The sequence below is a fragment of the Galleria mellonella genome, unplaced genomic scaffold (genome assembly GCF_026898425.1).
Source record: "Galleria mellonella isolate WM207_F2 unplaced genomic scaffold, CSIRO_AGI_GalMel_v1 utg83, whole genome shotgun sequence".
Lineage (NCBI taxonomy): Eukaryota > Metazoa > Arthropoda > Insecta > Lepidoptera > Pyralidae > Galleria > Galleria mellonella.
The window spans coordinates 4,404,502-4,430,687 of NW_026442162.1; the positions used below are offsets into that span (position 1 = coordinate 4,404,502).

General features: G+C 33.5%; 1 protein-coding gene across 4 annotated transcripts in view; it reads left to right on the forward strand.

Annotated features, from left to right (window-relative positions):
* Positions 1 to 26,186, forward strand: part of LOC113516693 (pseudouridylate synthase RPUSD2-like) — a 555,256-nt gene that overhangs the window by 428,989 nt on the left and 100,081 nt on the right. The window contains exon 1 of one of the 4 annotated variants that reach the window (XM_052901888.1): positions 13,359 to 13,692. The exons of 2 other annotated variants lie outside the window; for them this stretch is intronic. The gene's annotated coding sequence lies outside the window, so the exon portion shown is untranslated. Of the gene's footprint in view, positions 1 to 13,358; positions 13,693 to 26,186 lie in introns of those variants that run through there. One more of the 4 variants, XM_052901889.1, reaches the window with a different exon arrangement.

Consider the following 26,186-nt stretch of genomic DNA (forward strand, 5'->3'; position numbering starts at 1 on the left):
AAATATACCAAATTTCATAGCCATTGGTTAAGCCGTTATGATGCTAAGTGTTTACAAACAAACAGACTCACTTTCACACATACTATATTAGTAAGGATGTATAAAGCCTTAAGAAAACAGGTATCACTCCTGTCCAGAACGAGTTTTAAAGGCAATCCGCGGCAACTTCGTGATGTTAGGTTTGTATTCATAAATTGTAATGGATGACATCATATACTTAGCTGCTAGTTTTAGCATCGTAAACATTAAACAAGAATTGATCGTTTCGTATGATAGATTTTTTTATACAACTTAGAATAGCAAACAAGCTGACGGCTAACCTGATGGAATCGCCTATAGACATGAGCAGTACCATGGACATAACAGAGTATACTGTTTCGCCCATGATAACCCCCTTGCGTTGCCATTACTCAGGACTCAAATATTTATTCCTCTGTACCCTATAAATCCACTGTTATATCCCACCCTTTAAACCGAAACAGAGTCATGCAAACACAATTGCTTCACAGTTGAAACATGAATAGGACAGAGGTACCCAAACAAACGACTTTTGTACAAAGTCTCTCTCTGGTGATGGACTGATGAATGAACACTATAATGCTTGCCATAATATTATACCTTGTTCCTCTTCACCCCGAAAGCATTGTTCTCTCCAATATGAACATTCAATATTATTGCATGTATTGTATGGACTACTTCTTCCTTTCCCATGGAAGTCGTAAAAGGCGATTAAAGGAACTTAATGGTCCAGTATTGGGCAGCAGCGTCTCCTCACCTAAGCCTAAATACTGTTACCAATCCGCCTACCAAGCGTGGCAACTACTAGCAAATCTCCTCTTTATGGGGAAGGCCTATGTTCAGCAGTGGACAGTTAACGGCTGACATGATGATGATGATGATGATGATGATGAATGGATAAAGATTTTAATAGTTGTATGTGTATATTACCATAATTTTATACTTACACTTGTGACGGTTCGCCTATAGTACAATAGGTTTAATACCATAAGTACATAAAAGAAACAGGGGTTCCTATGGGTGACCGCTACGGAAACTGAGCTATTTAATATAAACAAACTTTAAAGTCAAGGTTCACAATAGCGTACAGAGAAGACGTTACCATATATGAAATATTGACACAGAAAGGAAACTCCTTTGATGTGTTTCCAAAGTGTAGTGGATGTCACAAGAAAATTTAATAAATTAAACAAAAATATATTATATTTTATATATAACCAAATTATAGTTTACCTTTTTATCATCAGGTGTAAAAAAGATACATACAACACAGTTTAATAAGGTTTATGAGAGCCTTTAAAGTTTTATAAATTCGATAATCAATTTAATATAAAATACCAAAATACGTTAACATATAATTAAATTGAATTTAAAGAAAAGTTCAGTTCGAATAATAGGCTAAATCTGATTATTGAAATATCTACCCTTCGGTGACATAATCTATGACGTTATGAGAGAAAGAATAGAAAAAAAAAAAAAAAGAAAAAAAGGGGAGAGCCGGCAGATCGGCGGGCGCGCGGGAGTCGCTTTTTAGGGATTGCGCAAGAAAAGAAAAAAAAAAGAAAAGAAAAAAAGGACGGAAAATGGCGCGGGAGTCGTGTTTTAAGGAACTGCGCAATAAAATAAAAAAATAACTAGGATATAGATCTAGGAGGGACTGGTTCGATGAAGGGGTTTGAGATCTTAGTGTATCACTATGGATTAAGTGTGTGAAATTAATCAATAGAAGACTGGAGAATCCGGTGAGCTTGTTCCATTTATTACTACGTAGTTAGATTTTTGACTGTGATCACAGGCAAAGTCTATACTTAATATTTTTCCCAACAACTATTAAAATACGTATTTAGTCGAGTCCATATACCTTTAGGTAATGCGTATATCGTTATGCAATCACATTTGAACAAAGTTTACATCAATATAATTTACGTACTTACGTTATTCTACTCATATACAAAATCCAATTATATGGTCGTTTGATAGAACTTCATCAATTTGATTCAATGTTCTAATTGTCCAGTTTTGGAAAATACTTATTAAATCAGCTATTAAACTATTATAATACTAACTAGTTTCATATCTAGTTATTATAAAGTATTTATTTATTGAGGATAATAGACTAAAGTGACTATGGTCTGGTCTCATTGCTGGGGAAACAGCCATTGATGTGAGAGAGGGGTTGTTGAGTGGCGACCCTGTGAATGCAAGTGCGGTGTGGGCTACCTCCATTGTTTGGAGTGACTGTTTTATGTGTATTGTGGGGCCGTTCCTTGTGTCAGTCGGTGGAAATTGCCTGTGTTCAGTCGTGGGTTGGTGATGGTTGGGACGATGATGATGATGAAATATTTGTATTTATTACACTATTACAGTGTTGGTTTGGAATATCTGTTCATACTTAACGCTTCATGGTGAAGTGTTTTATACCATTACTCGGTCGACCAGATTAATGATTCTTAGTCTATATTTGATTATCCATGACTACATGTGGGGATTTGTTTTACACCAGATGTACAAAGAGACAGCTTAACTGTTGCAAGTGATATTATGTGAATGTAATACTTTTAATACATTATTAATTGTGTTACTAGATAAATTCATGTGACTGTGGGGTGTTTATGGTAAACAAGCCTGTATTGTTTAAATAGATATTTTGTCTTGATTTGTTATAAACTTTAATATTGATTTTGTTGTAGTAAGCAAGCTGATAATAACAATTCTGTGTGTATTACTGATTATTAATAATATTTAATTATGCTGATATTATAGGTGTGGATTTATTTCCTAATGGTAATAAAAGTACTAAAAGATTCTCTGACTATAGTTACTCTTAACTAGGTATGAGGTACAGTATAAAATTAGTACTAAATGACAAGTGTGAGTTATTTATTATTTATTATATTATTTTACTCATATTTAGGAAGAAAGTTATCATGGCGATAAGGTTTGTATGTGTGTTGTTTGTTCATGCTATATTGATTAGACAAGTTCAGACAGGGTTAAAATTAGTGAATCTTTATTGGATTTATATTTAATATACATATTTTGAATATTTATGGGAATAGAATGGAGATATACAAGTAGTAAAATATAATATTAGTATTTTATAAATTTAATTATTGAGTTATATGTTTATGTCGGACTGTATCCAAGGAGATATTATCCTATTAATATCAAGTTAGGACAATTACTTTAAATATTAATAAAGCAAACACTAACACTGATTATTCACTTCTTTAATAAATTTACATTAGAGGTTAGGAATCAAATAGATAGCATATTGGGAATACTTCAACACACATGTATTTGAGGAATGATCTTGATAATTAGTACTGTATGTATATATTATTGCAAGTACAATTGCAATAAGAATGTTAAACTTCTAATCTTCTGTTCATTCTTGAATTTGAGAGTAAGCTTGGCTACTGATATGAATATAAAACTGCAGCATTACTGGATACTATTAATTATTACTGGTGTAAACCTTGATTATTTATATCACTGATAATTTAGTTATATATTACGGTTGATATATAATGATTTTATATTTAATTATATTAAACAAATACAAATAAACAAACTTGCTAGTATTTGTTACGTTGACAATTGTGATAGATAATCAAAATTCAATTCAATACATCAATACGTCATTCAATACGTCATTAGTGTGACAGATGTCAAACAAAAGGAGATTATACACGTTATGATTCTATATCTAAGTCTATAGAAAATTTATATAATTTTCTGTTATTTTATAATAACTGTAGGGGAAATATTGGAATTATTTATATGAGAAATTTCACTTAAATGATATGATAATTATTTAAAGACCTAATTTCTTAGGGATTTAATCATGATGATTTAAACACTAAAACACTTGTTTATCTGAGAAATCCTCTTAGTAAATAGGTTTACTAAGACACTAAAAGGAAGTAGATATAGTATAACTATAGTACAGCTACAATAATTGTATGGGACTTACTGTTCTTTCTATACAAATATATATTTAATATATATATTTCACATTATAATTATACAATATACATCTACTACTCAACATACACAAATAGGACTTATTGTCCTTCCTATATACCTATATATAATAATTGACCTGGCACTTTAATGTGTAATTTATCAGTACTTATGACAACAACCAATTAGGACTTATAGTCCTCTCTATAAAGCTACATAATTATTTAATCTGATTATTTCACAATGTGATTAATCAAACCTCTACAAATATTACAAAAGATCTCTATTACTCTCAACACAATAATAGCTTGTTGGACTTAGTATCCTCAAACTTATAGAAAACCCAACTGGTTATTTCACGAGACGTTGTTAACTTGTGATTAATCAGTGTCTTTTAAAGGACTTATAGTTCCTTTAGATATATCTCTCTGAATAAATAATTGGTTAATTCACAATGTGGTTAATCAACAATAATATTATATATAATTGACTGGACTTATAGTTCATTCAATAGCACTCATTACTTTTAGTAGCTCTCGACCTATGGGTTGGACTACTCGTTCTTAGGCTCCGGCCTAATCAACAGATTTAACTTGAACCTTGAGTATTCTTGGTATTAAGTAAATAATATTAAATTGACAATGCTATGTTATGATATAGCAATTATCAACATTATATGGTTTGGCCAATTCCGGGGTGTGGAAGGTATCCCCTATCACACAAATCTTCATCTCTATCGGACTGTCTTCACAGGTGATCTCTAATGTCACATTATAGGGCCGAAGGGTTATGTCCCATCAAAGTAGGTTCTGGTGTCTGGGTGATATCGCTTCTTGGTCTGATCTCTTGTGGAGCCGAAGGGAAACCCCCATTGAGTAAGCTCGTAACAGGGTGACGCTGGGAAACAGTTTCGTACTGTTAGTGGGTGATCTCTATGTCGCCATATAGGACTGAAAGGGTCATCGCCCATGAGTAAGCTCTCGTGTCGGAGTGATCCTGGGATTTCAGTTCCGATCCTTTTGCCTCTGGCAAACACTAATTTATATTGGAAGCATCGTGGGGCTGGTGGAGCCACTGTAATGTTGAAGTAAATGTACTTATGTTTGGTTTGGAACTGAGAATACTCATTCCCTTATTACCATCAGAGTGCATTAATAAATAGTAATACCCTTCCCTACCTTTTAGGAGGAAGAGTTATAGATAGTTGGAAAGTCTTCCACTGGTCCGGGCGTGTGAGGGGCCCGACCGCTCCCCCATTTTTTTTTTATTATTACAGTTATTCTGTAATTTACTATTAAATTAACATAACTTCCTAGTTACATGAATTATGAGTATAATTCATTAATTATTCTTAATCCTTAAAGATTTATCAATCATCTTCATTATTTAACTCCTATCATATACCAATTAAAGAACCTTTTGGTTATTACACACACAACGGGTCCTACATTACTAGACGATCACACATTTATTTATTTGGCCAGATGATCAAGTGTTCTACTATAAGATCTGTTCAATATTAAGTGTTTATTGTAAGGGTTTATATGATTCATAGGATGTTTGGGGTGTATAAGGCAATATAGGTATGGGGTTATATTGAGGGTGTTAGGCCATTCTTTAGGGTAAGTTTTCATTAGATTTTCATAGATTTCATTAGGTTAAGCCTTCGTAGGCTTTTCTTAGGCTTTGTAGGTTTTCCATGTGTAGCTTAGTTTAGAGGGTAGTTATAATTATAAAGGGGTACACACAGTAGGGGGGGGACCATCACACACTCACTTACTATCAGGTGAGCCGCATGCTCGTTTGCCGCCTGTGTTGTAAAAAAAAAAGATTACTATAACTTATAGTTGTTAGTGTTATTAATATAAAATTTAAAATTATTTGTTAATATGCACATAATACTTCCATCTATGCATCATATCAGCTGTTATCTGTCCACTGGTGAACATAGGCCTCCTCCATAGAATGCCATAAGGAACCATCCCGAACCACCTGCATCCACTATCTCCACTGACGGGAGACATCCAAAATAACGTTGTCTGTACGGGTTCGCCACTCGAAAACCTTTCTTATTTATTTATGCCTACAATAGCGAAAATCCTAAAACGCGACAAATCACTTCATCCATTCATATCTTCATGTGTCCTTGTATTATTAATTAAATGTGTTAACAATTTATCGCACGTTGTTTTTACGTTGTTTTACCTCAATATGCGTGATTTCATACCATTACAAATCTGAATACTATTTTCCCATAACGTCATCATTATTATAGTTATACTAGTGGTTATGCTTTTAAATTTTTTTTTTGAGAAATTGAATTAGAACACAATTGTGATAACGTATGTTAATCAAATAAATCAATTAAATTAATTTGGTTTTTTTATATAATTAAAAAAATTGCCATATAGTCCCGGCATAGAATAGGCCTATACCTCTTCCTTTCCCGTAAAATAAATATTAATATATTTATTGACTTTTGTAGAATTTACCCTTAAAGGAGTAAGACAAGGAATGATAGTTTGAATGGGAACAATATAACAACATATAAGCCAAGTTTCATTAAAAAAACTTATGCCTGCAGAAGTTAGTTGCAAGATCCTGATTTACTATTATTATTATATTCTTATCTCTGGTCCTAATTCTTGGTCCTGATGGTGATCCCTGATCATGCTCTTAATTCTGATAGTGATCTCTGATCCTGATTTCTAATCTTAATTCCTGTACCAATTTTTTTTTTCTAGTAAGTAGAAGAAAATCTCCTAGTAGTAAATTTTTTTTATATAACTTAGAATAGCAAACAAGCTGACCGCCCACCTGATGGAAAGTGGTAACCGTCGCCTATAGACAAGAGCAGTACCATGGACATAACAGAGTATACTGTTTCGCCCATGATACCCCCCATGCGTTGCCATTTTTGAGGACTCAGATGTTATTTCTCTGTACCCAGTAAATTCACGCCATATCCCACCCTTCAAACCGAAACACAGCCATGCAAACACAACTGCTTCACGGTTGAAACACGAATGGGACAGAGGTACCCAACCAATCGACTTTTGTACAAAGTCTCCCTCTGGTAATAGATACTATCTGTCAACTAACTGACGCAATAACTCAAAAATATGTTTTTCTCCGTTAAGTTTGTATCTCATACGAGGACATACAACAAATTGATGCTTAGGTAATAATAAATCAAGATTACGAACGTAAGGCCTTCCAGTGTCGTGAGTGCCGTAATCACGTACATTTACCCTATTATGTTCAAATGATTTATTTTACCTTGATATATATAATATATGGTGTGTATATATCATTACTTCGATATAATATATATATAACTTTAAAAAGGAAATTCTAAATTTGATTGTATTTTTTTTATTTTGTACCTCATGATCCCATGAGTTCTATATATACCCTGTCTTTTAATCTACCAATATATATATATGGATATATATATATATATATATATATATATATATATATATATATATATATATATATATATATATTCAATTATATTAATTAATCACAATTAATATAATTGAAGTTGGTAAAAATTCCATAATATGGCGGGTGCTGTCTAAAAGATTTGAAATAAAGGAATAAAATAATATATAGTAACAATATTCATTACTTTAACTTTACAAAAAATCCGTTACACCATATATCTAAGTTTAATATCTCAGCCAAAAGATGGTGTTTACATTGAAAGTAAAGTAAATTTTACAAACTGTTCTTTGTAAAATCTTAAAGAATATTAGTGCAGTACTTTTACACACGCCGAAATACCAGCCTTACTAAAATGTGTTGAACAGATTTACCAGAGGGAGACTTTGTACAAAAGTCGATTGCTTGGGTACCTCTGTCCCATTCGTGTTTCAACCGTGAAGCAGTTGTGTTTGCATGGCTGTGTTTCGGTTTGAAGGGTGGGATGATATGGCGTGAATTTACTGGGTACAGAGGAATAACACCTGATTCCTCAGGAATGGCAACGCATGGGGGGTATCATGGACGAAACAGTATACTTTGTTATGTCCATGGTACTGCTCATGTCTATAGGCGACGGTTACCACTTTCAAGGTGGGTCGTCAGCTTGTTTGCCATTCTAAATTGTATAAAAAACAGTTTAAAAGTTACACAAACAAATATTGCACCCGTGGAAAGCCGGGGTCCTTCACTAGTTTCTATATATAAAACATACATTCACGAAATGTCGTCAATGCAGTGTTGTGAAACAGTAATTACCATATTACCTGCAGTCGGTACTACATACCTCGAAGAGCCAAATTATTTACCAACGACGGATGTTTCGTGATGTCACGGACCTATGTTTTATGTCACATAATTATGGTACTTCTATTCAGTCGAATCGAGGTCGGAAGGTATTATACTGAGGCAGTATTCAAAAACAAAATCCAATTAACGTAAAAACCTTCTTGCAACTACCTTCAGAAATTAATTTTTCAATTTGATTGATTCTTTTTTTTATTTCCATCGACTTCAGAAAAGAGTAGGTTCTATAGGTTCACATATAAAAATAAAAATCTTATTATGATGTTTCTTTTTGTAATCCCAATAAAAAGTACTATACATGTATGTACTATAGGCGACGTTTACCACTTTCCATCAGGTGGGCCGTCAGCTTGTTTGCCATTCTAAGTTGAATAAAAAAAATTGAATTTTTTGTAAAGAACTTTTGTATTTACTCATCATCATCGTATCATCCCTTAACTGTCCACTGCTGAACATAAGCCTCCCCTTTGGGGGGTTTTGCCAGTAGTTGAAATGCTTGGCAAGCGGATTGGCAACCGTAGTAAGTTTTAGAGATGTTTTAATAGGTACGCTGCTACCCATCCCTCGCCATCCCTTAGTCGCGTCTTACGATACCCACGGGAAAGGAAAAGGTGGCCTATTGTATACTAGCTCCACACAGCCATTTTGTATTTACTTACTAATAATAATAAAAAAACCTGGACTATATATAGTAATCCTCTTCACATGGATCCAGATAACTCCGGTTTAATCCGGACCAATTAAAAATCAATAGTCCAAAACTCGTCATTCGACAAATACTCTCTCATTGTATAATAACTATCGTGAGTCATACTATATTGTAATTATTTATATCAGCGTTACTCGAGTTTTAAATACGGAGATTTCCTACTAGTTTCGCATTCGATAGGAGCTCTATTCATGAGCGCGGTCCACGGCTATGTCGCGAGTAGCACATTCTCTCTTATATTTAATATAGCATAAATCAATAAACTCTTAATTAGATATAGATTCCTCTTGATTAACACTTTTGTGCATTGATTGACACCAAATCCTGCATTCAGGCATTATGTCGGCTAATCTGTGATTATACGACTTACGATGTTTAAGAGGTGGTCACACTGAGAGCTAAGCTAGGCTAACATAATATTATGTATTTAGCTTAGCGTACATTCAACTATACGATCTAGATAAATCTATGCAAAGTAAACTATCTGCGTTTACACTACTGATAAATAAGTATGAACATGAGATACAAATAGCATAGACAAAATCTACCTATTAATATTATGAGTTTTGTCTGTAACCTGTGATGTGTTTGTTATCCTTGTATAGTGTGTTAAAGGAATAAATGTCTATCTATCTAATATCAGACTACGAATTGACGTTTCTCTACGAGTACGTTTCTCTTTACGTTTCTCTTCTATCGTGACGTAAGTGACGGTTAGATTAGCTGTTATTATCAGTTTATCTAACTCATATTGCTCAATTAGTTCATTCGGTTTGCTTCTATAGTTCATAATGAAATCTAACGTATAACAAGTATATTTCGCTCTGTAAAAAAACCAGCTGTAACTGCAATTCTAAATCGAATAGAAATTGATGACTTAATCGAGTAACACAGCTACAAATAAATTTAGACAAATTGAGAATTTCCTTCATTTGGATATCACTTAAAAATGTTGTAGCTAGGTGTTCTAAGCTAACCGAAATTAGGTTCGCTTTCAGTGTGGCCTCCACCTAAATCCTCGCCGTTACATAAAAGGTCGTATTTTGGGTTCTAATTAAGGGTTTTGATTGAGGTTATGTCAATGAGGTTGGGTCGATATGATTCTGGTTGGAACGCTGTTCCGGGTTACTCTATTATCAGTAAGAATATTAACCTAGTTTCTCATAATATGATTATTTAAGCGACGTTAAAAAAGAACAGATTCTCAGTTCCTCTGTATTTTTTTTTTTTTTGTGTAAAATATGCAAATCATGATGGATGATTTTGATATTTCCAAAACAGAGTATGCTCTCATTATAATTTTGTCACGACTAAATTTACTGTATTTTGTGGAGAAATTTTTAATTTGATAGATAATACTTTTTATGAAAATTTTTAAGAAAAACAGAGAAAGAGAGATACTTTATTTATCCACACAATGTCGTACATATTCATTAATATAAACTATTATTTTATATTTACACAGTGAAGCGACTGTTATGGCGTTTTCAGATAATAAAAAAATAGCTAAAGGATGAATGTTAAAAACATATATTTCAATAAAATATCTACATCTAATTAAAAATTAATTAGTTTGAATTTTTAAAACTAATTTTTGAATAATTTTTCAATTTATTAAAATAAAATATGCTTTTTAATACGTATGTATGTATAATGTTTAAATGCATTCTGAAATGGCAACATTATTTAATATTTACATCTTGTAACCAAGTCTTATAATGGATTTTACATATTTAATACTAACACACGAAGGATATTACGACGAATATAAACAGCGTCGTGACATCGAGATTTCGCGGGAAATTGTCCCTCTTTACTTAATAAAGACCATTGAGGTGATAATAAAATCTACATATCTAGTGAAGGTACTGTGGTTTTGCTTTTTTTTAGGTCCTGTAGTAATCACAAAAGATATAGTGAAAATATGAGGTAAAGGAATCTTATTACATGGTTATGTTTAAAATAAATGTATGTAATATATACTCATTCATATTATTTTAGAATTCGTTGCATTCAGGAAAATATATTTTCAATCCTCAGGAATGAAAAAAACACTTAAAATGGCAATCAAGTTGACTGCTTGCTTGATGGAAAGTGGTAACTGTCATGGACAGCACTATAGATATGGCAAAATACACTATTATGCGCCTATTATGCCACTGCCATGCCCATACTCGTTTTGCTATTCCTGAGGACTAAGGTGTTATACAGAGTTGGCCAACCTGTCCCTTTTACCCTGTATAATTACATTGCATCTAAAAAGAAGCCTTGGATTCCCAATGGGAACGAATAAAAACTTCTATTTTTAAATAAAAAAAAAATGAGTATTTATAAAAGCCAAGAGGCTGATGGTATTTTATTCACAACCCGTTCCTATACGGAATGTAGGTATACCTAAACGGTTTAGGTTGAGTAATTTACGCTATTAGCGATTCGACGATATAATAATAGAATCACCCATTGAAAAGAAAATACTTAGGCAATTCACACTGTGGTCCGAAACGCCCCATTAAAAAAGCGCATTTGGGAAACTCACACTGTGATCCGAATCGCCCAAAGATCTTCTAGTACCAGTAATATCACTATTCGTGCTTATTGCCTATCATTACAAGCTCGTGTTGCGAGTAATTGAATAAACATGTACCCACGTTCTTTCTATTCTATTTATATTATAGCTACAAATAACACCATTCACAATAGGAAATAAATCTATTTTTGTACCTATTACGAGAATGGATCGGTAAATTATATGTGAATAATAAATTATATTGACTGGTCACACACTCATAGAACCTATAACCAATGGAAAAGAAAGTTTCTTGAGTGGCGATACCGTATGGACAAACGCATTGTAGGACGAAACTAGATTCTTTGCAGGGAGTTAGTGGAGGGGAGGCCTATGTTCAAAGTGGTCAGAAAATTGTTGAGTTAATGATAATGATGAATAAATTATATTATACATAAACAGCGTTAGTTGTATGAGTGTACACCTTTCTTTTTCCGTGGGTGTCGTAAGAGGCTATTAAGGGAAATTAATAGTCTAGGAAAGGGCAGCAGCGTCCGTCTTAAAACGTCACCAAAGCCTAAAGACGATTGCCAATTCGCCTGTCTGACAAAACCCTCCAAGGGAGCGGCCTACGTTTAGCAATGGACAGTTAACGACTGATATGATGATGATGTATGAATATAATGCTGATTGAGAAATTAAAACGTTTTTTTAATTATGTATCTTCTAAATTTATTTTAACTGGTTTATATTTGTAATTTCATCCGTGCAAACGGTATATTTTCATTGATCAGGATTTTTTTTTATACAACTTAGAATGGCAAACAAGCTGACAGCCCACCTGATGAAAAGTGGTAACTGTCGCCTATAGACATGAGCAGTACCATGGACATAACAGAGTGTACTGTTTCGACCATGATACGCCCCATGCGTTGCCATTCCTGAGTACTCAGATGTTATTCCTCTGTACCCTATAAATTCACGCCATATCCCACCCTTCAAACCGAAACACAGCCATGCAAACACAACTGCTTCACGGTTGAAACACGAATGGGATGGAGGTACCCAAGCAATCGACTTTTCTACAAAGTCTTCCTCTGGTAAGATGATGACAAGCCTATAACTGTATTCACACTAAATTCACTTAACTGGGGGAAAAGGGATTGTTAATAATGGGGTCTAACTGACCCATTGCTGCATTACCATTGCAATACACTCTGTTATGTCGACCTCCACATGGTTTTCCCTGGAAACTATCGTGGTTAATCCTAGTGGAATTTGTCACGATTGGTTAACCGACCTGCTTGCATCCTCACTTATTATCGCTTACTGGTGCCATTCCATTCATCATTTCAGCCTTTAACTGTCCACTGCTGAACATAAGCCCCCATCATTAGGGGGTTTTGCCAGTAGTTGTCATGTCTGGCAGGCAGATTAGCAACCGCAGTTAGGCTTTGGAGATGTTTTAAGAGAGACGCTGCTGCCTATCCCTACATTCTATTATCACCAATTAAAAAAAAATACACTTAACTAAATTTCGTGACAATTAGTCGAGTCGTAACGTAAACGTAACGTAAAACGTAAAGACGCCGAGAGGTAACAAACAAACTCACACATGCCTATAAGAATATTAATAAAGATATAATTGTACGTGACCTATAGGCTTTGTAAACATCATCCACCTCGGGGAGTCATTCTTATCTACCAGTGATGTCACGACGTGTCGATTGCCTCGCATTGCGAACGTATGTCGTGTTGTGCGTAATTGAATATACATGTACCCAATTATTCCCTTGTTCGTCTTGTACTTTATTCACAATTAACCAGTTTTACAAGTGTAAATATTAACACCTATGAGTAGATAATAGCAAAGTGTGGTGTTTTTAATTTTGCCGTGTAATATGTGTTTCTATAGTTTAGATTACGTGTATTAATGCTTTAGTTTACGTGTGTTTTCATTGTCGTATTTATAATTTCTTTATTATTATTATTTATTATCTGTGGTGTGTAATCTTAATGAATGTTCATTATTTGGATTGATCAATCATTTTATTTCGACTGAAATCGCTCACATTGAATCGACTGATTGAAATATTTACGGTAATATACCAAAGCGTGAACTGCCAAGTTCGTTTTTATTAAACATTTTTTTAACCAAAATCCAAATGCAATGCAAATTAAATATTCACGGCTAAAATAGGTAATAACATGATACCAGGCAAGTCATACATAAAATTATTATGAGTAAACTCACTTTACTATCTCCTACCTATGATTGTTACAATGGTATGTATATATGCTTGTATATACATATTATAAACATTACAGAATAGTAGAGGGAGACTTTGTACAAAAGTCGATTGCTTGGGTACCTCTGTCCCATTCGTGTTTCTACCGTGAAGCAGTTGTGTTTGCATGGCTGTGTTTCGGTTTGAAGGGTGGGATATGGCGTGAATTTACTGGGTACGGAGGAATAACACCTGAGTTCTCAGGAATGCCAACGCATGGGGGGTATCATGAGTGAAACAGTATACTCTGTTATGTCCATGGTACTGCTCATGTCTATAGGCGACGGTTACCACTTTGCATCAGGTGGACCGTCAGCTTGTTTGCCATTCTAAGTTGTATAAAAAAAAAAATGTATATATATATTTTGTTGACATTTATTATTATGTGATATTTAATGTCCATTTTGTTGTGTAACAGATGTGAATAAACTATATAACTCGTGTAGTTGTTAGAATTAGACAAGTTATATATCTATTATTATTATATCTGGCAAGGGGCCAAATTATATAACTTCTATTGAGACAATTTAGAACAGCTTCAATTTTGTTGAAGTTAGAGTTTATTATCGTAAAATACAACTTCCAAGTTTGATAGATATGATGATTAATATAGATTAGATAGTTATTTATAAACATCGATGATTGAAATATTTAGTTGTAAATGATTATCTATTACATGTAATCTTTACTTATTCCGTGATATCATTTATATTATTGCTTGTATACAGGTATGGGGCGTTTCACACCGAGTACGATTCGGGACATTGTATAAATCACTAAATACCTATTATTCATATTATTATTAAATATATTATGGCGCGAATAGTCTTAGTACAAATTATGATTAACAAAATGGTTATTTGTACTTATATTCCCCAAGATAATATCAAACTGGGCACAGTTATTTAGCTTCGTTAATGATATACTGCGAAGAAAAATCCATGAGCGATTAACGTTGTGGTCCGAAAAGCCACATTGAAAACTTGACGTTTGACATCGTAGTCTCGCCCGCACGTGGGGCGAAACGCCCACATTTCTATATCTATATTATAATCTGTAATATTTATTGCAGACGATATACTACACTAGCTTCTTGCCTGCTACTTCGTCCACGTGATTACAGAAGTAGTAAAACAAATGAAGTAGTCTCCTTTTTATTGAGACGTTCAGAAATAGAACTGTGAATAGCGCATCCAATTTAGTACAGTAATTTTTGTATGAGATCAGAATAAACGTACAGACAGGCAAAGTTTCTAAAAAATAATGTTTTAACCTTTATTGGTCTCATTAAGACCCCTCATATTATTTTTTCTTAAATATCTCTCATGTACCTACAGACATCGTCCAGTTAAAATTTTTATATTAATATTTAATCTATGTTATATACACACACACACACACACACACACACATATATATATATATATATATATATATATATATATATATATATATATATATATATATATATATATATATATATATATATATATATATATATATATATACACATTTTTTTCGGTAACTTCTAACGAATCAAATTATCACTATGATTAATTTACAACAAGCCTTTATGTTGTCTACAGCTACACTATGTACCTAACATACTTGTTATCGGATATAACAATATACGATTTTGGAACGTATCATATTGGTACAAAGATTAAAAATCGATTGGTATGTTAACGATAACCAAACGTGGTTTTATAAAGCATGCAACTTTAATACCAGCTATTAATTTTATAAGTATCAATATAATTGATATGGATTTTACGGTAATAATAATATAAAGTTTTTTTTTATGCTCGAGCATGAATACGTATGGAATTTTATTGCTTTTTTGGTATGATTTTTACTAGAATATTCATCATCAAATGAGTTAATCACATAACGGATGATGAACATAGGCCTTTCACATAGACTGTTTGAAACGGGAGAGTCTACCAGAGGGAGACTTTGTACAAAAGTACAAAAGAATTCACAGGGTACAGAGGAATAACACCTGAGTCCTATCATGGGCAAAACAGTATACTCTGTTATGTCCATGGTAATGCTCGTATCTATAGGCGACGGTTACCACTTTCCATCAGCTTGTTTGCCATTCTAAGTTATAATATATATAAAAAAAAGTCCTTGTTCCTTATGGCAGTTTGTTCGTGAGGGGATTTTGCAAGGGATTGCCACGCTGGGCAGGCGGGTTGGCAACCGCACTCTTACGACGTCCACGAGACAGAAAGATGTGACCCATACCGGACGACACGACAAGTGAAGGCAATGGAATACATTCATTACTAAAGATACAGCCAATAGAATACGAAAATAGAACAAATGTCAAAGTAGCGAATATTTCCTATGGCCTACAAACAAACTCGGTACAGAGTGCGTATTTCACTGAATATTCAATGCGCTCAAAATAAAAGGAGGTCGTATATCAAATGTTTATTCCGGACGGACCCTTTCGCTTAAAAAAATCCCAGAAACCAACACGCTCCCATCAAAGTGAGTCCAAATTTATTTTCATCTAATCAGAATACCATTAGTGTCCGGAAAGTTTTTTTTTTTTTTTTGTATAAAGGTCCGTGTACATAGGCCGAGAGGCAGCGACACGCGACCGACTTGTTTGCATAGCAAAGCGTGTGTACCAAACAATAAATCCGCTTCGCGAAAACTTGTTGGTACTTTTACAAAAATGTATTCGAAATGAAGGAACCGTGTTTTTTCAACCTACTTCAAAAAGGAGGAGATTCTATTTAATTTTAAATATTTTTTTATTTATTTGTTTGTCACGTCATAACTCTATTAATTATAAACCGATATGGAGTTTTTTTTTTCTGATCCAAAAAGATATACTTACATATTGGTCTCACAGAAATTTTATCAAAATCCATTCAGTAGTTTAATTTTGAAGTCAAAATACTGGTTAGGTCACAATTGAAGACAGTTTTTTTTTTTTTTTGTGAAATACAATTTCTTTTTTCTTTTTTGTTTTACAACACAGGGGGCAAACGTGCATGCGGCTCACCTGGTGACTACCGCCGCCCATGATCACCCACAACACTAAAGGCTATGCAGGTGTGCTGCCGGCCTTTTAAAAAGGAATATGCTCTTTCATATTCAAATTATTTTTTTATAATTCAATTCCTTTTCATTCAAATAGACTTTTAAATCGTCATCGTTTTTTTTAATCTACTGCAAGGTTCGGAAAGTTGTTATCTGTTGAAAAGAGATCGCATGAAACTCAACAGTTATTCTTTTAAATCTCTAGCTCGCTATAGAAAAATTATTAAAATTGTATAATTTTTGGAGGAGATACATTTTAGAGACAAAGGTAAATGACATCAACACGACAAAGATTTTTTTGGCATTTTTAAGTATATATGAAAAAAAATCAGTGACACTAAAACGGTTAAAATGTATTTTTTTAAAGTAATAATTTGTGAACAAACACGAGTAATAAGTAAGGAACCCACTTTAACTAATACACTGTTTTGTCGTTTTAGTAACCACCGGCCCGCTCATGATTAAAGGTCTCGAATTGATTCCGAAACTAGTTGAGCTTTCTCTATCCAATTACATGTTAAACTGATAGTTATTACATTAAAATGTAATGTGTGCTTACGAAATTTTTAACAATAAAACTTAGAATTTGACGAAAGAAAGAGACAAAACAGTTAGATAGGTATAGTATGTGAGGTTTATTGTTTTTATGAATAAGGGGGTAGTTTGTTACAATGAAATTTAATGAAAATATAACAAAGATCTGTTAAAATTATAAGAGAAACATTATCTGAATTAAATTAATAACGAATCGAATCAATCATTTAATCGATTTTTTTTATATATTCAAGCAGACTGTCCTATAGTTAGATCAATTTGTTACGGTCAGGTTGTTTGTTTACATTTCCATTATGTTTCATTGAAATAGACATTTAAAATATCTAAACCATCTATCTAAATATAATTTCCAAAAAAACACTTTTTATCAAAAAAAAAAATACCCAGCTAAGCTCAGTCATCCAGGTTCTATTATATTATTGTCATTATAATCATTTTAGCCATTATCCGTCCACTGCTGGACATAAGAACTGGCTTTCATAAGGAACGGTCCTGAGCCACTAGCATCCACTGACTTCCTGCAATGCATTTGGGGTACGGGGAAATGGAATGTTAGTAATGGAGTTTGACAGCCCCATTGCTAGCAATATGCCTTATTAGGTCAACCTTTACGTGGTTCCCCCTGGAAATTATCGTGAACAATTCTTGTTGAATTCGTCACGATGGGCTAACTAACCTACTTCATCCTCACCTATCATCCTTCACTGGTGGCCCGCCGGTATATACCGATAGCGCGGGTGGGGTTACCATTCCATTATCACCCATTAAAAAAAAATGCATTTGGGGTCGTCACTCCAGTCTAGTCTAGTGTGGGGTCGTCCCACTCTGCGTTTCCCTGCGTTACCACATCGGCTCTTTACCACAAACATATATGTATATATAATACATATATAATATAGCATATATGTTCACAATAGGCTTGTTACTCTTTCATGTCGGTGTGTCGACGTAATTTCCTTGTCTAAATTTATAATTCACATCTGCCCACGTCGTTCTTTTTTTTTTTCTATTTATACAAATCAGATGTTTTCATATGTTGTGTGTACATGGTCTTTTATAAAAAGTAAATGTCAAACCGCAAATTTATTTTGTTCCAGTCGCGTACAAGAGTATCTTATTGTAATTTATTGTATGCGAAATAAGTTTGAAGGAAAAAGGGCCCGGGTTCAGGTCGCAATTTGCAAGCATTATGCCCCGTCTCGCTTCGTTCGACTTTTTTCGTTTTAATTTTAACCATGATAACATTGGGTGTCCTTAAAAAAGGTATGCTACATGATTTAACAACGTTGTTGCGTTGATTTTTGATGGCCTCCACAGCGCTATGGTGGGGATATAGCTTTGCATAATTAAAGTCCAGGATTCAATTCTCGATTGTGACCAATTTGGAAAATTCGTTTCCTAAAATGGCAGCTTTATGGGCTCTGTCTTCAGATGTCATGAAGGGAAAGGGATTGTTAGTGATGGACACTGAGAATCCCATTGCTAGCAATATACCCAACCAGGTCGACCTCCTCGCGGTTCCCCTTGAGAACTATCCTGGTTAATTCCTGATGAATTCATCATGATGAGCTAACTGGCCTGTTTTCATTCTCATCAATCACCCTTCACTGGTGCTCCGCAAGCATATTCCGTTAGCGCAGGCGGGGCTACCATTCCATTTTCACCCATCAAAAAAAAAAAAAAAAAATACACTGTAGGTAAATAAAAAAAAATCAATATCGTACCAGCCGTTAAATGTCCACTGCTAAACATACGCCTCGCCTATAAGGGGGTTTTGCCAGTAGTTGCTACGCTTGGCAGGCGAATGCAACCGCTGTTAGGCTTTGGTGATGTTTTAAGAAAATATGATAAAGAAAGATTTTCTTATTTTTAGAGGTAAAATAACTTTTAGCAACTCACGAATTTTAATTAAAATAAATGGATGTATAGCTACATTGATTGTTATATCGTGAGAGGGAAATGTTTGTAAGCCATAAGATCAATTCGAGCGATTTTTTTTATTCGTATTTACGAATACACGAATGAGCATAATAGTTTACGATCGATCTATTCGATTTATCTAGTCGATAATGTTATTCTCGTATAAACCAAGCTTATTTTGCTTTAATGATAATATATTATATATATATATATATATATATATATATATATATATATATATATATATATATATATATATATATATATATATATATAACTAACTTACAAACTGGTCTCATAGAAATTTTCAAAAATAGCTCTAGCAGACTATTACTAGATCTATTAGTAAAAGTTGACTTTTATGTGAAACACAGTCTTATAAAAAATTTTTCTTTGTTCCTTTTTTAAAAAATGTTTGTACTGTACTTTGTTTGATAAAAAAAAGCAAAAAACAACTTCAGTTGTGGAAAAACCATTTATTTTGATTTAAAAACTAAACTACTAAACTGATTTTGTTAAAATCATTATGAAACTTATCTGTAAATATAAGATAAAAAATGTATAACTGACGGACTTATGAGGTAACAAACATAAAAATTCAATCGACTTAAAAACCTTCTTTTTAAAGTCGGCTAAAAAACAAAATACATATGTGTTAATGCGACTAAATCTGTAAACAATTAGACACTGCCTACCTACCATGAGAATTCGTCTGATGCTCCGGGCGTCAAACGTAACAAAAACTTTTTTAATTTACGAAAGAAATGCTGTCAAAACGGTACTATTTATAGCATTCGTACAGTTTATGATAGGGTTTATGACTAACAAACCGTCACACTGGATTTCCTTGCGCAATTTTGGTACAAATTACAAAACATGTTTCTTCATATGACGATATTTGGGTGCGCCACTTCGTAATTGTGTTTCATGGTACAGAGTAGTAGTTTGTTTAGAGACTAAAAAAACAGTACATTTTTTTCAAAGTGCACAATGAGCTGGTTACCATTAGTATTTACGTAATCGAAGTTCATGCCAAAGAGTTTTTTTTTAAAGTCATTGTCTTTCCGGTATTTTTTGTTATCTATTTTTAAATTCAGATGCTACAGGTTGACTGTACACGAACTCGCTTTAGCATTTTCTCTTGATTATAAATGACTTAATATAAAAGTCGTTTGAATGGGTACCTCTGTCCCATATATAGTGCTTTTGTGGTTTGATTCCAATTTGCAAGATATTATCATCATCATATCAACCGTTGACTGTCCACTGCTGAAAACAAGCCTCTCCCTATTAGGAAGGTTTTGCCAGTAGTTGCCACGTTTGGCAGACGGATTGGCAATCGCGGTTAGGCTTTGGCGGTGTTTTAAAAAGGACGTTGCTGCACCTCCCTCGACCATTAGTCGCCTCTTACAACACCTACGAGAAAAAAAGTTGGCCTATTCCAAGCTAGAGCCACGGCCAAGATACGATATACCTAGCAGTTATATTCCAAGGAACAAGGACAACACCACAATCCTCACGAAGGACGCGGTATTTGCATCATAGTGCATTTTGTCCGCGTAGTGAATATCCGCGATACCGTTCATGTCTATAAATGGCAGGTACTACTTTCTATCAGGTGAGATGTCAGGTTGTCATTTCCAGTTGCAAAAAAAAGTTGGCCACATGGCATTTGCAACTTTACAGGCCGCGCGCAGGGCAAGTGCGGAGGGCACTCCAAACCCACTAATGGACTGACGGAGTGAAGCAAAACAGAAGCAAAAAATAATTATTTCACTAATGAGTTTCAAGTTACTTCCGTTTCTAAACATACGATATGAGATATGATGTAATTACCGCAGCTAAATTAAAAAAAGAATCATTAAAACTCTGGTACCAATTAATTACTTATTAAATTAATTAATTTATTTTTTTCTGATAAATTCTTGTATTTTTTACTATTTTTTTTATATACAATGACTACGTCTAAAATTAAATATTTATAAATTATAATTATAATATAAATTAATTATTTATGAATTCTTAATTTTCCTTCGTCATTATCTCCTGCTATTATTGTGTGCTATTAAATATATGTATGTTTATGTATACCTATATGTTTGTATACATTAGTACTATACGAGGTCTGTCCGGAAAGTTCGTATAAAAGTGTTCTGGAATGCGAGAAAGAGGAGTGGGGAGGCCAGGTAAGCGCAGGACCCCTTCCTTATAACAATACTTCTGGTCTGTGCGAACTGGCTTGTCACGCCATCTGTGAAGTTACCTCTTAACGAAACCCCGTCGGCATGGAGCCCGCTTCCGTTGAAGAGCAGCGCGTCGTAATCAAGTTTCTCTTCGGCAAGAATGGCCGTGAAATTTTTGCCGATCTCAGAACAGTAAAATCCCAAAGCAAAGAGTGGAAGACATCCGGGGAACCACGAACAAAAAAATCAAGAAAATCCCGCTCAAATGTCAAGACAATGTTGATTGTTTTTTTCGATGTTCGGGGGATTGTCCATCAAGAATTCGTCCCTCCAGGCCAGACAGTTGATGGAAAATTCTACGTCGATGTGCTCAGACGCCTCAAAGCTCGTGTGGCACGAGTTCGTCCAGAATTGGCGCGAGAGGGGCGTTGGATTCTTCACCACGACAATGCCCCTGCCCACACCTCTCTTGTTGTCCGTGAGTTTTTGAGTAAAAATTCCAATATATTCGCCGGATTTGGCCCCGTGTGACTTCTTCTTGTTCCCAAAAACCAAATTGGTTTCGGGGGCGGCATTTGGGGGACATATGAGATAAAAAAAGCTACGACGGGGCATTACTTTCAAGGAGCCTTCTTGGAAACGGCGTTGGCACAAGTGCATTATGTCACAGGGGGAGTACTTTGAAGGGGATAAAATTGATTTACCTGAATAATTGTAAAATAAAATTTTTAAAAAACTTTTATACGTACTTTCCGGACAAACCTCGTATAGTAGTGTGCCACCTATCCTTTGTCTTTTTCTCAATGTTCACTACCCAATGGTTGTCTGGAAGAGATTATTTAGCGATAAGGCCGCCTTTTGTATCACTTCTTATTAATATTTACTGTATTTATTATTATAATTATTTTTTACTTGGTACAATAAAATGTAAAATATTTTTTTTTTTATTTATTATTTGTTAGAGATTAGTGATGAAGATTCGATCGATATTCCTAATCGATACCAAACAATCGTTGTCAATGAATATCGGAATGGATCAGTCGGACAATGGACCGCCGCGCCGTTTCGGTCACATGGCGTACCTACCTACGAGTACCTGAACATTGTGTAGTGACGGAAACCAAATATTGCATCTAAATATAGCCTATCACATTCAGTTTACACTAATGATGTATCTGTAATACATTTTCTTAATTAGATACTTGTTAATATCTGGTTCAAAATGTATAATACACAAATAACAGAATTATATTTATTAAAACTCAATAAAGAAGTAAATCATATATTTGACATTATACATTACTTACGACTAGCTTTTACTCACGACTTTGTCTGCGTGATAAGCTTAAAAAGAGCCCTATATCCTCTCCATCTCATATAGTACGTGTATATCTTTCATAGTGATTGGTTAAGCCGTTAAGACGCTGTAAGATAGCAAAAAAACAAATTCACTTTCACATTTATAATACATATTAGTAAAGATTATGAGCATATTATATCATACTAAATATATAGATAGGAATTTTGAATTTATGTATAAAGTCCACTGCTTTGTCTTTACCTGTGTATTTGTCATTTTTTTTTTCTAATTTGTTTTTTTTTCCTCATTTATCCATATTATATTTACATACTTCATTCACCTTTTCTTTTGTTATCCCATTCTTTAAATCAACCACGTCAAAACTCAAAACTTTACTCAATCTACCTAACAATATACCATCATATCCAATTGTCTTAACCAATGGTAACTTGTAAAACATGTAATTATATTCCAAATTTATCGATTTAACACGTTTGGTTTTAGTAGAAACCGGATTTGTATCGTTCCCATCTCTCAAAATCGATTTGAATATGGTTGTCAACAGGTAGAAAAGGTTAAATATTAATATTGAATATACAATTTATTTAAATATTTTTAAACGTTTCTTATAATTATTCTTGTCATTTACTAGTATTTAATTAATTGCTCGTTAATCTAATGCCTCTGTCATTGAAATTAAATCATTGCTCGAACAATAGATGTGTGACATAATCATCGCGCCAAAATCAGATGGCGAAACACTTGGGCCGTGTTCAATACTCTAGAATCTAGATATGTTACGTTATCTTTGTTTCGTAGTCTAAATCCATTGTCAGTCCATTTCACACAACCAGTTCTCCTAGAGAAGTGACAAATAAATCTGACGATAGACTCGTTATCGCTACCGCGTTCGTAAGCTAAAATAAGTTAGCGATGTCCAGTGTATTTTTCGGTCAAGTAAAAAACACTAATCGAAATATAACTAGCGGTAGATTCGTTTGTCATTTGTCAAGAGGGGAGAGGCGTTGGTTTATGAAATTGCACTATTGCGTTGCTGCCCAGATTATGTTCTCAGCACTGAATGTTTATTAAACTTAGCTGAGTGTACAAAATGAATCATAATGAGATTCGAATAAAAACTATTCAAAACCTCTAAAACCTCTTATTTTAACTAATGAGGTGTGTATTCTACATTATTACTGAAATATATAGTATAAATAGTAACCACAAAGATTGTCAAAAGTATACGCCTGAAGAGAGAGAGAAAGAGATAGTAAATCTTGATTAAACAAAATGTTTTTACTTCCCATGCAGTTATCTTATTTATAACAAAATTTAATACTATGATTATAAACGAGTATTAATGCTGTAGATATCAGATACGAGCCTACCCATAGCACTGATAGGTTTCATTATTTATGCTTAACATCCTTTTGATAACAGAATGCACGTTCGAAACCCACTGAAAGTTATAAATGAACAACTGTCCACATCATCCGGTCATATTTTAAGGTTCACTGGATATTAAACACATGTGTCTCCACATTTATCACCATGTTTCATACATTTTTGTATCGAATAATGATTTATTAATAGACAAACATAAACGTTTGATATTTATCAAATAAAACAAGAAATAAATGGCGTTTTTTATAATATTTAATTTTGCAATAGAAATATTATAATATTTTTTTATATAATGTATCATTTGCTATTTCTATTAGTAATACAGACATAGCAACACACGTTTAATTAATTGTTAATAATTATTCCTTAGTTATGTTTAAAAATAAAATATATTTTGAATGTCACATTTTGACAGCCCTAACCAGTGCTGCCCAAATGACCGTATAAATTCTCTATTGTTGCGTTAATTGTCAATCGATTTATTTAGTGAACTATGACCGCCGTTGTGGCTCGTCGACGTTTTTTGTTCCGATATTTATATGCTGGCCGTGCCTATACAGGATATCTGTATTGTGTCTGTACAGTCGGCATCATAAATATTTTTATTTTTTTTTATTATCATTTAAAAAAATATCAAAATATGCATAATGTACTTGATAATAAAAAAAATTCCAGCGTTTTGAAAAATTTATACCACCATATTTTTCTTATTATTATTATTTTTTCATCGAGATTTTTCTTCAGCTGTTGTGAAAGTTTATTTCTGACTACCTTCAATTTGATTATTACATATTGTGACGTCTTTTGTAATGAGATTAATTTCTTTGTTTCAGGTTAGTACAATGCATATTAATCAGAAATCAGACGGTTTGCTCGTCTCATGCTTCGTTGGATTCTAATGTAATACGGGCAAGTCAAACGTAACCACAACTACTGCTGTTTCTATTATCCATCGAATAATCCATTTCCTAAGCTCCTCTTCTGTATGCTCCAGCTATTATGTAAAAATAATTATGAATTCAAATCCGATCTATTAGATATAACTATTGACATATGATATATTTTTTAACTACAAAGACGCCACTTAAAAATAGCTAATAATACAAAAAATAGTACGAAACGGTAACTGAACACTTGGAATTAAAAAAATATATAATAGGTAACATCGTATATACATATGATATATGCATAAAAAAGAAAAAAAAATATTAAAAAAAAACCATTTGAGACGTTATGACGTAAACTACTGTCCTCACTCTGACATAGACATTCGAATGCAGTTAAAATAATTGTCAAAAACGTCTGTAATTTTATAACATTCCCGTTACACACACACACACACATATAAGCATCGTTAAAAAATACCATCAAATTAAGGGCGTCCTCCTTTTTGAATAGCGATTATTGTATAAAATATATAAATTTTGTAGTTGACTGTACTTCACGAATAATTATCATCGAAATACTGCCCTTTTTATCGATACAAAAGAGCTTTGTTATTTTTTATGATTCATTAGCGCGTCATTATTATGAGTTTTACGCCTCGATCGAAGTCAGGGACGTGATGTTAAACACGTTCGAAATTGTGTTACCAGAAATTGACCTTTTCTGCTTGTACTATATTATGTTGCAGTTTTATGCAATACGCTCTCCTACCACTGGATACTTCTCTCATGTCGCTCTCTTTCTCCCGTCTAGAAGACCGGTTCTCTTTGCGTTCGGTCTCTGCATGACATTGTGTTCCAAAGAACATGGCATTTCCCTCTTCGGATAATTGTAGACTGCTTAAAAGATGTCTTAAGAATAGAATATAAATATTCTTTATTCAAATCGTCATATTTTTATGATTCTACCGCTAGGTACGGAATGTTGAAATCCGTTGAGAAAACCTGCAAGAAACTCAACAGTTATTCTTTACAATTTATTTGTATTTCTATATAAAATTACCTTGGGATAATTGTATCAAGTTTAAATATATTTT